Source organism: Dysidea avara, chromosome 6, assembly GCF_963678975.1.
Source record: "Dysidea avara chromosome 6, odDysAvar1.4, whole genome shotgun sequence".
Taxonomy (NCBI): Eukaryota; Metazoa; Porifera; class Demospongiae; order Dictyoceratida; family Dysideidae; genus Dysidea; species Dysidea avara.
This window is the reverse complement of record NC_089277.1, coordinates 35,361,030-35,375,847: the sequence shown is the minus strand read 5'-3', so window position 1 is coordinate 35,375,847 and position 14,818 is coordinate 35,361,030. Positions and strand designations below refer to the sequence as shown.

The 14,818-nt window shown below is 36.6% G+C and overlaps 1 long non-coding RNA gene across 1 annotated transcript; it reads left to right on the top strand.

Moving 5' to 3' along the window:
- The first annotated feature begins 103 nt into the window (after positions 1–103).
- LOC136257371 (uncharacterized) lies at positions 104–6,983 on the top strand. Its single transcript, XR_010701931.1, has 4 exons — positions 104–237; positions 2,127–2,253; positions 5,544–5,685; positions 6,870–6,983. It is a non-coding gene; the product is annotated as an uncharacterized lncRNA (long non-coding RNA).
- Positions 6,984–14,818: the final 7,835 nt, after the last annotated feature.

The window sequence follows — 14,818 nt, the reverse complement described above, 5'->3', positions numbered from 1 at the left end:
TTTCGTAAATGCTAGATACAGGGTAAAAGTCGCACGTGTATTTTACTTAATTACAGCCAAATACTTAATTACAACAAAAATACATTGAATTACACAGGCCTTTAATTAGGGTGAGGACAAGCTTAAGCTTAAGATTGCGAGATCGGATGCAAGATTGAGGACCAACTCGCTCTCGGACCAACTGGATGAGCGAGATTGAGGGTCAACTGAATGACATTGGCGATGGCCACGAGCAATGTAAGTATGAAGCTGCACATGTTTCAACCATGTAATGTACCTATCAATGTATTGCCCCACCACCACCCCCCCCCCCCCCCCCCCCTCGGGCGTAAGTGGGGCTTTACAGGAGGAATTGACACGAAACTGCTGCCCCACTATAGGGCATTTGACGATCGTTCAGTAAGCACTCCAATATTTTTTTGTTGTAACTTCCTTCGCTATGTCAAATCCCGAGTAAATCCCGCGTTGCACATTTTGGCTGGGTCATCCAGTTCTGACTCTCTTTACATATTATCCAGGATTGGATCATGTGTGAAATAACTGATGGTGTGGAAGTGAGTGTAGTAACACAGTACAGCTGGAGCTAATTAAGCTTTGTTTGTGAGCCACATCTACTTATCAGGGGATTACTGTTTGTGGTGCACGCCTTAGTTTTTAGTTAGTCCAGGTCAAATCCTCCAGATTGCTATACAGGTTAGCAGCAAGTCATCTGGCATTTCAGCACTGCAATAGTTGTCCCGAACGTGTAATGAAGCCAAACCGTACGTGTCTGTTGTTGACACCTTTGCTGTTACCAATAATCATCTTGTTGGTTGAAATGTTAACTCAGTTGAGAAAAAAATCCACTTTTAATTTTTAGCTGTTTTTCAGGATTCAGCTCAACATGAACATACTATAGCTTCACTATATAAACTGTTTAGTGCGTGTAATAGTGAGATGCGCTAGTATAAGGTGGACACCTATGGGGTCCCGTTTCTGGGATGACCAGATCTTTCCCGGACTAGTGCGCGTTTGTTATGTAATAGCGTAAAGTGTAACCTTTCATAATAGGCGAATTAAATTGTTCTTTGAGTTGAATACAAGTTCTTAATAACAAAAAAAAGTGTTATACATTGATGGAGACAGGTAAAGTCAACAGTCGGCTGCTTTATCCCAGATGTGGCATGGTGGTCACCAGTGCAGATATGCATGCGCAACAGCAAAAATGGGACAAATCACGAAGAAGCCAGTTGTGGAATGTAAGTAAACTGTATAGAATAGTTCTTTGGAGTGTAAGGCACCTTTGTAGATAGTTAGTTGGGATTCCGTTGTTTGTTTGGGCTGGTTTTTACCAATATTTAGACTTTGCTGAGTAATAACTTCATTGTGGTTAGTTTTATGTAAACAAAAACCACGGCACAATTAAGTTCCTTATTTCATAGCGAGGATTTAGATGTATGGCAATTCGGCGATTTGGCTAGTAGTCGCCAGGAATTCAGCTGGCAATGGGTTAATTAATTAAAATGCAATTGATATAAAAGCGTTTTGTAGTACATAAGGGTGGAACATAAATGCACCTTAATGGTGAAAAGTCACTTTTGAAACGATGGCCACAAAGTGGTATCTATTAGGGGGCATCTCCAAACTGATTTTGGTACGCTTAACGTCATAATGATGTTAGGGTGGGGGTTTAGTCCATGACGTTATAATTTTTTATTAAGGCATTCATAATGTAAACAGTTAGGGATAGAGAAAGTGACGTGATTAAGCAGCAATACTGTTTGCAGACTGTGTTTTCAGGTAAAGAATATAACGTTTTGTGCTTCTATTGCCAATGCATGTTTTCATAGTGTGACGCTAAGGGGGGGGGTCAGAAGTTAGCGTCACTATGACATTAAGCGACCAAAATCAGTTTGGAGATGCCCCCTTAGAACACTAGTGGAATTATAAATATGTGTTAAAATTAAGCATTATAACAGTATAATATTATACTGTCTTCTTGGACAGACCACAACTGGCACCAATTTCTTTAGTAAATTGCCTGCTAATATTATTAGTAATAGTACCATAAATTGATAATTGTTGGATTATGCTATGTTCATACTTTTGTGTTGACTATATGTATTTGAGTGTTTCTACTGTAACAGTATGTATGTAGGGGTGTCAAGATTTTGGTGGGAGCAAAAGATCTATTGGTCAGGAAAGCACTGCTGAGTTTAAAACCAGTGACAAAGGTGTTGTGTCTATATATTATACCAATGGAACCGGACATAGGTGAGTTCTCTACGTAAATTTTACTAGTGCAGCTAAAAATGAAATGAAATAGGATTATTACAATAAAAAGTATTAGACTATGGCACTCATAGTATGCTTTGAAGTTTAGTCATTAATGAGGTATTTAAAATCCAATAGATACCTGCGGGTAGGTATCTAAACTGGTTAGATAATTTCGTCACATGCTTTGTTGGATTCAGAAATCATTGCTAGAGTGTAAGGAAAGCATCACTGGGTCACAAAGATGATCGTATTCATCTAGGAAGCCTACCAGTGAGTTGTTTTAGCACTAATTCAATCAGGAAGCCACCATTACTGGCAGTGACCACAACTGCACAAGGCATAGTTTAAATCAGTTATTAGAGACCTGAGGAATAGCACAATAATCACCGAGGGTGAATTTGTTGATTATTGTGCCATTCCTCAGGTCTCTAAAATAGCGAAGATACCTGGATTTGTCCAATAACCTATACTTGTTATAGTAATAGTGAAACAAGATATACTAATGATAGTATCATTGCTCTACATATATAACTATGTGGAAAAAAACCCACTTTAGCATTAAAAAGATGGTAATATCATGCCAAAGTAGGGATTTTCCCACAAAGCTATGTTGTAATAGCTACCATCATTCATATTTCTTGTTTCACTACTTTTTTTTGCTGGAATTCTACTTCAGTTTTAAATTGCACTAGTTTTTATTTATGGTGTATGTTATAGCAAAGCTATTATACACGTGTGGCTATGACTGCTTTATTAGAGTGTCTCACGATCTTGCTGCTTATCTCAAGTGAGCTATGCTATAGATCAAGGGGCATGGTTTAGTGCATGTCTTGTTTTCAAAACTATAGCTGATAGGACATGGTCATGTGCTTTAATTGTTCAAGCGTGTGGTTGTGTGTTCTGATTGTACGTACATGGGCATGGTCGTGCAATCATTTTATAAGTGCAGCCTCAGGTATCTATACTGTAGCAAAAGCGCTTCAAATAGTATTGTGGTATATAAATAGGCTTCTCTAAGGAAATTGTCAATATTAATGTCTTGGTATGGTTTCCTTGTATGAAGAATATGACCATGTAATTGAAAATAGAAAGGTAAGGCAAAGCGTTGAAGGCAGACACTCATCAGAACCAGTAAAGGCACATCTCACATGTGACCTTGTTATTGTGATGCAAGATATAGTGGTTATGCGCCGCTTCGTTTGGCCTCTAATCTAACCTTGGGAGTATGGTCAGGCAGGTTGTGATCATGACACAGACAAAAAAAACTCACGTTTTGAAAAATTCAATATCCTTATAAGTATCACTTGTTTTAATGCTGAATTTGATATTAATACTACTCTGTAAGTGTGCTTTTCATTGCATGCATATGACATTTATGGTTTATAATGGCAGTATTTCATTCATTTTAGGGGAGAGCCATTATGGATCTTCAGCCACAATTTTTGAAATCCATATGCATATATACATAATTGCTCTAATAGAATGCACACCAATACTCTAATTAAACAGTAACTTTTGTGTTCAGATAATCATGGTGTTGAGATTTGAATAAACAAGGCTCAACTGTGTGTGTAGAATTTCACTCGTTTAGTGGCTATGTTTTGTAGCATACATATACAGCGGTCCCTCCCTCACTGGGGCCTAGGTGTGTTCGGATAACAGTAAAATTTCAGATAAACAAAGCCCATACATACTATATGTATATAAATTTTAAAATGAAGTAGGAATCCAAGCGATAAAAAGTAGTAAAACAAGAGATGAACGATGGTAGCTATTACTGCATAGCTCAGTGGGAAATCCCTACTTTGGCATGGTATAGCAATTATTTTGTGTTCAATGCCAAAGTAGGGATTTCCCACCGAGCTATGCTATAATAGCTACCATCGTTCATCTCTTGTTTCACTACTTTTTATCGCTTGGATTCCTATTTCATTTTTAAATGTATAATTTTAAATATACTAGTTTGTTTAGTTTTTTTGTTAAGGCATACATACAGCTAGCTATAAACATGTGACTGTTCTATTAGGGTGACTGCTGTATTAGAGTATCTCGAGTCAGTCTGCAAAGATGTGTGCTTGCCCAAAAAGGGGCGTGATTTCGAGAGTATCTCGAGTCAGCCTTCCAACTTGAAGGTGTATGGTCACTGAAATACAGCTAGCATAAAAGGGGTGTGTCATCATGATTGTGGTTTCAATCGATGGATTGATAATGCGTAGAATGAAGAATGGGTGTGATCTTGTGACCTAACATGAAAGCTATCTAGTACCACAGTAGCCTCTGTCATAGATTATATCAGTAAGGAATATATAATCTATGCCTCCGTACAGTAGCGTAGTCTAAGCACCTTAAATAATCTTGTGGCATCTATTATACTGCTTAAAGAAAGTGTTGATACAGAAAATTAATGCTTTGATATGGTTTCGTTGGATGAAGAAGACAAGCAGCCTGATTGAGGATAAAAGAAAAGACAAGGTGCAGAGGGCACACACTCGTCGGAACCCCAAAAGGCACATCCCACTGGTGAGTTTGTTATTGTGGCGTAAAATGGTGGCCATGCACTGCTTCGTTTGACCTCTAGGCTTGCGACTGTGGTCAGTCAGTCAGTCAGGCAGTCAGTCTAAAATTCAAGTTTTTAGTGATTTTTAAAATTCTGTATCCAGCCACCTGTAAGCATTTTGTTGCATTTAATGCTGTTTTATGTATTATATGGACTAGTACTATTCTGTAAAGGTGATTTTAGTATCGTAAGATATCTCTAGGATGATTTTAAAGGTGGAATTTTGGGTGGTGCATGAAATTTTTACCTGGATTCCTACTTAAACGGTACGACTGTACCATTTGATACACAGAGTTCTGTTAAAATACTCTAATAGAACATACACTTTAGGCAAAATACTCTAATAGAACAGTCATTTCACAGTTTTGATGACAGAACGTTCAGCCAGATGATGGAGTGACCACTGTATAGCCATCTTCCATGCTAAATGCCAGGAGCAATACTTTGCTTCGAGGAAGATACAGACTTTGTAACTTAAGACAGCAGTCCAAAATTGCTAAATTCTCAATCACAACTTAACATATCTTTCCAATTTTTCATACCATCACTGTAGTATAGTAATTGTTATTAAACTATGTTCTTATGTCGAACACCTTAGTATGAGGCAAAGAATCTGGTTCTATTTGACCCCAACTATACTGTACATGTATGTCTGCAATGGAAGCAGATGCTCCTGTGAATATGTAAGTCATTATCAGCAATGGGTAATGTGCATCCCTTATTTTAATAGAAATACCTTTGAGCTCAGTATTGATGCCATCTGCTCTAGAATCTATGGTAGATAGCTGGTTGCGATCGAGCCAGTGAATTTACTCTACTCGAGACTCCCTCAGTCTTCTCTCCAGTGCACAGGGATGGGGATCATTCCATCAGTAAGTCAGTTTTTGGCAAACATTCACGCATCTTCTTATTTTGTAACACAAATTTCCATTTATTTGAAATTCATTCGGACCTTCAAAATATGCACTCTTCAAAATTAAAATCCTTCGAAATTTTGCTTCTTGTGCAAAATTTTCTGTTTTAAAAATAACCCGCTATATGGTATGTTCAAAACATTATTATTGGTTTTGAGCAAAATCTTCTTTGATTCACCAGGCTTGCATGAGGCTTATGCTTAAGTGTATCACAAGAATAAATGAATGGTTTGGGCTCCTGCAAAGCATATAGATCCTGCTCCCATAAGCTCCCTATAAGCTTCAATACATTTTTTAGGCCTCTCAAAGGACACCGGATGTTGAGCAAACCCAGACACAAATATAACGTTTTGCAGTACACTGTCCTACCATGTGCAGGCTTGGTAGGACAAAGTAGGACATTTCAACGAAGGGCTGGATTGTAGATGTATTTCTTGTATGTTCACATCATTTATTGCTTTTGTTGTGAGCTAACAACTGTTGCTAATTCAATGGGAGTAGGCCTAGTACATTCATGGCCATCCCCCTTGGGGTATTATAAGAATGTAGTGTCAAGTGTTAATTATGATTAGCAGTACCAGCCATAAAGCAAACAGATAAATTGTATTCCTTAGGCTCCATCCCTCTTCCTTTTATAGCTAGGACATTATGTCTGAGCAAACTAAACTGATTTATGGTCAGATGCAGAGGCTATTTAATTAGATGGCTAATGTCCAGTAACGGATTGTCTATGAGCAAACCATAGTATTCATTACCATTCTGTGAATACTTGTAGTTTGTGTGAAAATGACTGTAAAATGCTAATATAAATTAACTGTTGAGTAGAGGACAAAATAGTTTCTGGTAGCTACACCACTGACTACTGCTCCATTTGCTGATTTTTATCCAGATTCCTTATCAGTAATTCAGTTATGGTCATCTAATTAAAGCACCAATTAATATAGTAGTAACTACTTCCTCATTGTTGTAATGAGGAAGCAGGAAGCATGGCATCAGTTTATTGGCAACATTAAAAAGAATCGGTTAATAGATTACCATTCCACTAAGGACCCACAAATATAATAATGAAAGTCTTTTATCCATTTTGTACTGGTCGCATGTGTAGTAGATGTGTGCTGTCTGTTATGACTGATACATTTTAGGAGTATATATGGTTGTTCTGCTACAATGTGACAAGACATACAAGCATGATACTAAGTTTGAGTCTCTTGGTGAAACTAGTAAAAATGAGTATGTAAGTGGCATACCATGTGTAGTACATGTCAATGTATATACCATCTGTGATGAAGCTATTTTTGTATGTGATATTACGTACACTAACACAATTAATTCTGAGAATGAAGTAGAGTTACAATGATAAAAAGTAGTGAAACAAAATATATGAATGATGGTAGCTACAGTATTATAACATAGCTATGTGGGAAATCTTTACTTTGGCATGTTACCATATACCATTTTCAATGTCAAAGAATCTATTGTTATAGCATGGCTACATACCAATTTTGGAAAGCAAAGTTTCCTCTTTAGTGGAAGTAATTTATGAATTCTTTACCACCAGTTCTGATTGAGGCAACCAGCTTGTCATTATTTACTAGAAGAGATTATATAATTATGTAATCAAGGCCGGAAGAGACGGTCCGGTTGGTCAGGCCTGAGCCGGACCAATAATCTGGAGCTGGACCAACTAGCTTACCAACTCGAGCTATATTACTCCAATGCAATCTCTGGACAATCATATCTACACGTACATTTTACAGATATTATTGAAAATGCATGGCATGAGTAGTTACCTGTACTTTCTCAATCTAACTGAAGCACAAAACTACACATACATTACTTCCAATTACCTTATAGTATACAACATAGCATTTGTATCGTTTTGTACGATTGTAGGTTCTATGTATCACGTGTGCTGACATTGGTATTTATCACATGTATGGCAGGTGCCTTCTTTGATTCCAGCACACTTAATTATATCACAATTCAATCTTCATAAAATACTCATTGGCATTTCTTGGCTTGTCACTCTTGACTTCTTTTACTGGGTGAAGGGCTGGCAGTGACAAACTAGGTGCCTCATTCCACGGCAGGAAGCTGTACACCTATACATTACATGGCAGCCATCTGGATGAGATTTTGAGTAGATATCACTTCATCTTCAACTACCCACTCATCTTGTCGAGATACTGAGCAAACTCTCAGTCTCACCCCACATCGCACCATTTTCGAATAGTGATTGGTCTCATGACCGTCCACCAGTATATTTACATGATGATCCATTCACTTCATTGCATACAAACCAGTATAGTAGTATACTGCTTTTTTGTAGCTGTGTGTCCTTTTTATTGTAGCTGTGTGAATTCACTGTATACAGCTAGCTACCTAGTTAGTTGTAAATAACAAATTAATTATAGGCTATCCTAGGTGGCCATGCTGCATTGGTTCCCTGTGAAATTTGGAGGAAACGTTGCTAGCTAGCTAGCTAGTTTTACTTGCTAGGTTTACTTTAAAATTTAGCATCAATTTTAAGGCATTTTCAAGCCTTTAAATTGCAAAAATTCTGCAGCTCCTGGGGGTTGCACGGTGCACGCCCAGACCCCCTTGAACTTCTAATTGCTATATAACTAACTGTACACTAGCTGAGCTATATAACAAGTTTCATGCTGTGTCCCCTGTATGTCAGGTCTACAATTACCTACCTGTTATACATAGTATAGAAAGTCTGAAGAACAACAGATAGGCTTGAGCATATTATTTATTTAGCTAGCTAGCAGTGAAATATCACTAACATTGCATATCTAAGTGTCAAATTTTCAAACATTTCCTGTGGGGGCCCTAGAATGCTCGTGCTTTGCACTTTGCAGAGTGTGCTGTGCATGCTGTGCAGCAACTTCTCTCTCATTGGCAACACCATGTATACAGTAGTAATTTCAACACATACAATGGCCTGACCAACTCAATTTTTCCTCCTCTAGCCCTGGTAATGTATTTTTGTGCTTGTGTTGTTATGTGTTGTTTGCGTGCAGGGCTCCACTGAAAACTGAGTGGACCCACTGTTAAAATGTTACAATTACGTATGTTAAATATGTGTGGCTGTGACTATTTTATTAGAGTATCTGCTTGTCTCAAGCAAGGTACATAGTAAATTAAGAGGCATGGTTTACCGTGTCTAGTTGAAAAATTGTAACTAGATCATTAAGGAGTGTGGCTGGACCATGCAATCTTTTTATAAGAACAACTACACATATCTACTCCACTTGAAGTGCTTCAAATAGTTTTGTGGAATCTAAATATGTTTCTATAAGGAAAGTACTAATGCAGAAAATTAACACCTCAGTATGACTTCCCTACATTAAGAAGATAGCAATCTATTTGAAGATACATAAAAGGAAAGCCAAAATGCAGAAGACAGATACTCTGCAGGGCCAGAAAAGGCACATGCTACCAAATATCACCGTGAAAAAGGTGGGATATAAGATGGTATTTCCAGTGGCTTATTGAATACAAATAAGCCTTAATATAAATCCTGTATTATACTCATGTTATACTTTAGTATAATACATACTATACTATTACATATATGGTTTCAGTTTATTTAACACATTACCTGAAATAGCTTATATCTAGTGTAATGTCCACACTATACCATCACATATATGGTTTCAGTATGTTTAACACATTAACTAAAGCCTTACATGAGATTGTTAGTATAATACAGGTTATATCAAGCTTTTTTGTATTCAATAAGCCACTGGAAATACCATCTTATATCCCTCTTTTTTCACAGTGTATGCCTACCTGCCTGACCACAGTAGCTAGGCTAGAGGCCAAACGAAACAGCACATAGCCACCATTAATTTCTTGTTTTTTAATCGTTGAGTTGAAGTTAGACACACTATGACTATTCCGTAAAAGTGTGGTTGGTGCCCATCATTTTAGAGGAACCCTACTAAACAGTACTACTGTACTGTTTGACTAGCATTTAAAAAAATTGTAAATTTAAAATGAAGTATGAATCTATGCAACAAAAAGTAGTGAAACAAGAGATGAATGATGGTATTACAATATAGCTCAGTGGGAAAGTCCCTACTTTGGCACATTAGCAGTGGGAAAGTCCCTACTTTGGCACATTAGCAATGGGAAAGTCCCTACTTTGGCCCATTAGCAAAACAATGCTAGTGTGCCAAAGTGCTAGTTTATTTTAGTTTTTTTGTTGCAGCACAGCCAACTACAATGTAACTTGTGACTGTTCTATTAGAATGTCATACATGACTGTTGTATTAGAGCATATCTAGAGTCAGCCAAGAGGTGTGCAGCTATCTAGACCAATAAGGAGTGAGGTCATCTTGTTTAAATAAACAGCTAGATTGTTAAGCTGTACTACTCTATCGCTATTAGTCCACCTAGATCTTTAATTGATGGGTGTGGTCACGAACCTATCACGAACGGGATCTCTGAAATCCAGCTCTGAAAATGATTCTGTGGTATTCTCTAATCTACAGGATATAATTATGTTGCTGAAAGAAAGTGTTGATACGGAAAATTAATGCCTCGATATGGTTTCATTGGATGAAGAAGACAAGCAGCCTGATTGAAGATAAAAGAAAATACGAGGCGCAGAGGGCCTACACTTGTCGGAACCCCAAAAGGCACATCCCACTGGTGAGTTTGTTATTGTGGCGTAAAATGGTGGCCGTGTGCTGCTTCATTTGGCCTCTAGCCTTGCGACTGTGGTCAGTGAGGCAGGCAGTGAGGCAGTGATACTAAAATTCAAGTTTTGGCGATTTTAAAAAAAATTCTATATCCAGCCACCTGTAAGTGTTTTGTTATAATTATTTTATATTATATGACTATTCTGTAAAGATGATTTTTGTTGCGCAAAATGTCTCTAGGATGATTTTTGAAGGTAGAATTTTGGGCGGTGGCACAACATTTTCACCACGATCCCTAATTTAACAGTATTACTATACCGTTTGATACAGTAAATGTGTCAACTATGTATGAATACACACAATTGTTAAACACTGCATGAGGTTGATGTGTCACTTACATCAATTATGTAATGAATATTATTACGTGATGTTGAAACCTTATAACACAATATAATTGTCTATATACATTTATGGACACAACGCTTACCTGCTGGCTTGTTTGCCAATAATCTTATTGTCGTAAATCTTGTAGTTACGTATGTATCTACATATGCTTACGGATCTGCAAGAATCCCATATGTTAGCGCATTTTTCAAATTCCATTTTATTACATTTTCTTTATCTAGATACATACAGTACCACTCAAATGTAACTTTGTATATAATAGCTGTTGTACACAGTAAATTATTGACTATCATTACTAGAATTTTGATCAGTTGACAGTTGCAGTGTCTAACGAAAGCAGTTTCAAACAAAAGCAGTTTCAATGCCATAATCATCATCATTGTTTACTTGACAATATAACCTCTCACAAGTTGTGGCTTTCACATTATTTTGCACAGCACAGGTCAAGTTGACAGTGTGAATGTGTCTTTTCATGGTATAAACTAAGATGGATGTTCTTCATGTGCTATTGTTGGTAGCAATTCAAGTTTGGTTACTTACAGCTACTAAGATATTCAAGGTCTTGCCTGATAATTCAACCAATATCAGTTGTTCATTTCAACCTTGTGCTACACTTCGTCAATACCTACTTGATAATAATGGTACACTTCCCGTTGTGTCCAATGTTGAATATCACTTCTTACTTGGAGAACACCATTTGCATACTACCTTAAAACTAGAGCATTTGAACAACTTTTCTTTTATTGGATCTCAAAGTAATGCATCATTGCCAGCAATTCTGATTAGTTGTTCCAGTAATTCGATTGCAATCACAAACTCACAAAACGTTTTGATTGATAATATAATGTTTAAGCACTGTACAGGAGCCACTAATATAACACACTTGTTTCTTAAACTATGCGCATTCTGTAAATTAGAAAACATAAACTTTCTCCAAGGTGGATTTGATACATACAATGCTTTTGGAAATTTTATTATGAAAAATATAAGTATTGAATGTTATCAAGTATTGGCAGGTAACAGTATTGCAATAAAAATACATTACGATGATAAATTATGGGATAGTGAGTACTCGGTGAACACAGTGGAAATAAACGATAGCTTGATAACTGGTACGGAAGGAATAATAATATCACTGGATCAAATGAAATATGATGTGAATGTAGTGATAAGTGATTCACTATTCTATAAAATGCCAAGTAAAGTTATAGAAGTTAACACAAATGTTGCTACTCAAATTCACATTGAAAATTGTACATTCTTATTGAATCAATGTGTGAATACTGTACCATTGATTAAGATTGTAATGCAGACAATTTATAAAGATATAACTTTTCTGAATTGCAAGTTTTATCAAAATGATTATTGGGGTTATCTAATTTTAATACATGCTTTCCAAGCTCTTCCAGAGAACACCAACCGCATCTTTGCACCTAATGTTATCTTACAAGGTTGTGATTTCACAAATAATGCAAGTCCAATATTATCCATTGATGGTCCTATAAACATTTCTTCCTACATGTTAGATGTAGTTATTAGAGGTCCTAGCTTAGTTAATGATAATGTTGCTCCCATATCAAGTAGGTCAATTATTGTTGCATCTATTGTGAATATGACGCTGGATGGACCAGTAACTATGTCCAACAATTACGCAAATGAAATATTATACTGTTATTCTTGTAATCTTGTATTTGCCAAAGACATCACATTTACTTCAAATGGCTGCATCACTGTGATTGATTTACTTTCAGTGATGCAGTACATAGAATTATTGGAGTACACAAATGTTATGCTCTCAAACAATATATACTCAGATAGCCTGATTGTCCTTCAACCAGTTCACCATGGCAACCCATACATATTTTGTGGCTTTCAGTACACAACATCAAAGAATGCATCAGCTGCTTTAGTAACTAATTATAATATTACTTTTACGAGTAATAATTATCATAGTAGAGGAATGCTTCCAAGCGAACAATGTGACTTCGATTTTGACCATTTCGTTTCTCACTGTAAATGGATACCTTCATCAGCGTTCTATGGTTATAACCCTGGAGTAATAAATCAGCAAATCATTAAAACTGATCAACATCATCTAAATCAGCACACTTTTATATGTTACTGTTCACATAACATAACCAACTGTAGCGTTGATGTACTAGGACCTGTGTATCCTGGACAAGTGTTACAAATAGACCTTTGTGCACCAAATGGTGATGAAGACTCTATTTTGTATGTAGAGACACACAGCAAATTTTTACCAACATCAGCGTGTAAGATTGCTCACCAAGCTGAACTGCTCCAAACTATCTCAAGCTACTCAACTACAGTTAACTTCACCATTGTTACTGAAGAGAAGGAAACATGTGAAATATTCATTACAGCATCACCTTGTCTATATGATATTTATGAAGCATTTTATGTGGAAATATCACCTTGTCCAGTTGGGTTTACATTACAAAATGGAGTATGTGATTGTGATCCTTATCTTAGTAACAGTAACATTCACATTGACACATGTTGCATTGATCAATCAACTATCACACGTCCTGCTAACACTTGGATAACTGCCCATAATTATTCTAATGACATTAAATATTTAATATCAGATAATTGTCCAATGGATTACTGTCTACCACACTCATCCCATCTCAATTTACTTAATCCTGATTTACAGTGTCAGTTTAACAGGACTGGTATCTTGTGTTCACAGTGTCAACATTCACTTAGTATGGTATTTGGATCATCAAGGTGTATACACTGTACTAATATACATATTCTCATCACTATCATAGCAATGGCGGATCCAGGATGGGGCATTTGGGGCAAATGCCCCCCCCCCCCCCCCCCCCCCCCCCTTCAAGAAATTGCATACGAGATCGAGATACTCTAATAGAGCAGTCAATTACTCTAATAAAGCAGTCACAATGTTCATGAGGCAGTGTAGCTTACCTATGAAGCTATAAATAGGATTTTATTTTACATAACAGACGTGATATAGTTGGTAAGGATAACTAGCTATTATTGTCTTGACCTTTTTTTTTTTTTTTTTTTGGTCTTCAACTGGTTTTCAGCAAGTTTTTTTGGTCTTTAACTGTTTTTCAGAAAGGTGCCCCCCCTCTTTCCAAACTCTGGATCCGCCCCTGCATAGTTATACTTGCTGGAATTGTATTGGTGGTCTTACTTTATCTTCTCAATCTCACAGTCACTACTGGAACTATCAATGGAATAATATTTTATGCTAACATTATTAGTATTAATGACTCTGTATTTTTGACAAACAACAATGTGTTTCAACCATTGCAAGTATTTATTTCTTTTGCGAATTTGGATTTGGGAATTGAGACATGCTTCTATAATGGAATGGGTGGATATGCTAAGATGTTTTTACAGTTATTCTTCCCTTTCTATCTTGTTATCATTGCTGCTTCGATTATTGTAGCAAGTAGGCGCTCCTCTAGAATACTACGATGGACATATACTAGATCTCTACCTGTGCTAGCTACATTGTTTCTGCTTTCGTACAATAGTGTTCTCAGAGCTGTATTGACAGTCTTGTTCTCTTATTCTACCATTACTCAACTACCAAGTGTTCATCAACAGTTAGTGTGGTCAATTGATGCCAGTGTTCCACTGTTTGGGTTAAAGTTTACCATACTGTTCATTGTATGTCTTGTCTTGTTCTTACTACTAATTCCTTTTAACATTATTTTAGTGTTTACTAGACACTTATCACAGTTCAGGTTGATAAATCAGTTTAAACCATTACTGGATGCATTTCAAGGATCATATAGAGACAAGTACTATTACTGCATTGGAGTACAATTGATCTTGAGAAGTGTATTTTTTTGCTTCTATGCTTTTCAAATACAACTAAGATTAATACTTACTGCCATTATCCTTATTCTCTTTACTACTTTATATGGGTATTCTCATCCAAACAAGAATGCTTTGGTTCGCATCCAAGAACTTTTATTACTCCTAAACCTGACTATCATGTATGCAGTGTCCTATCAGGGTAGCGGTGCTATCTT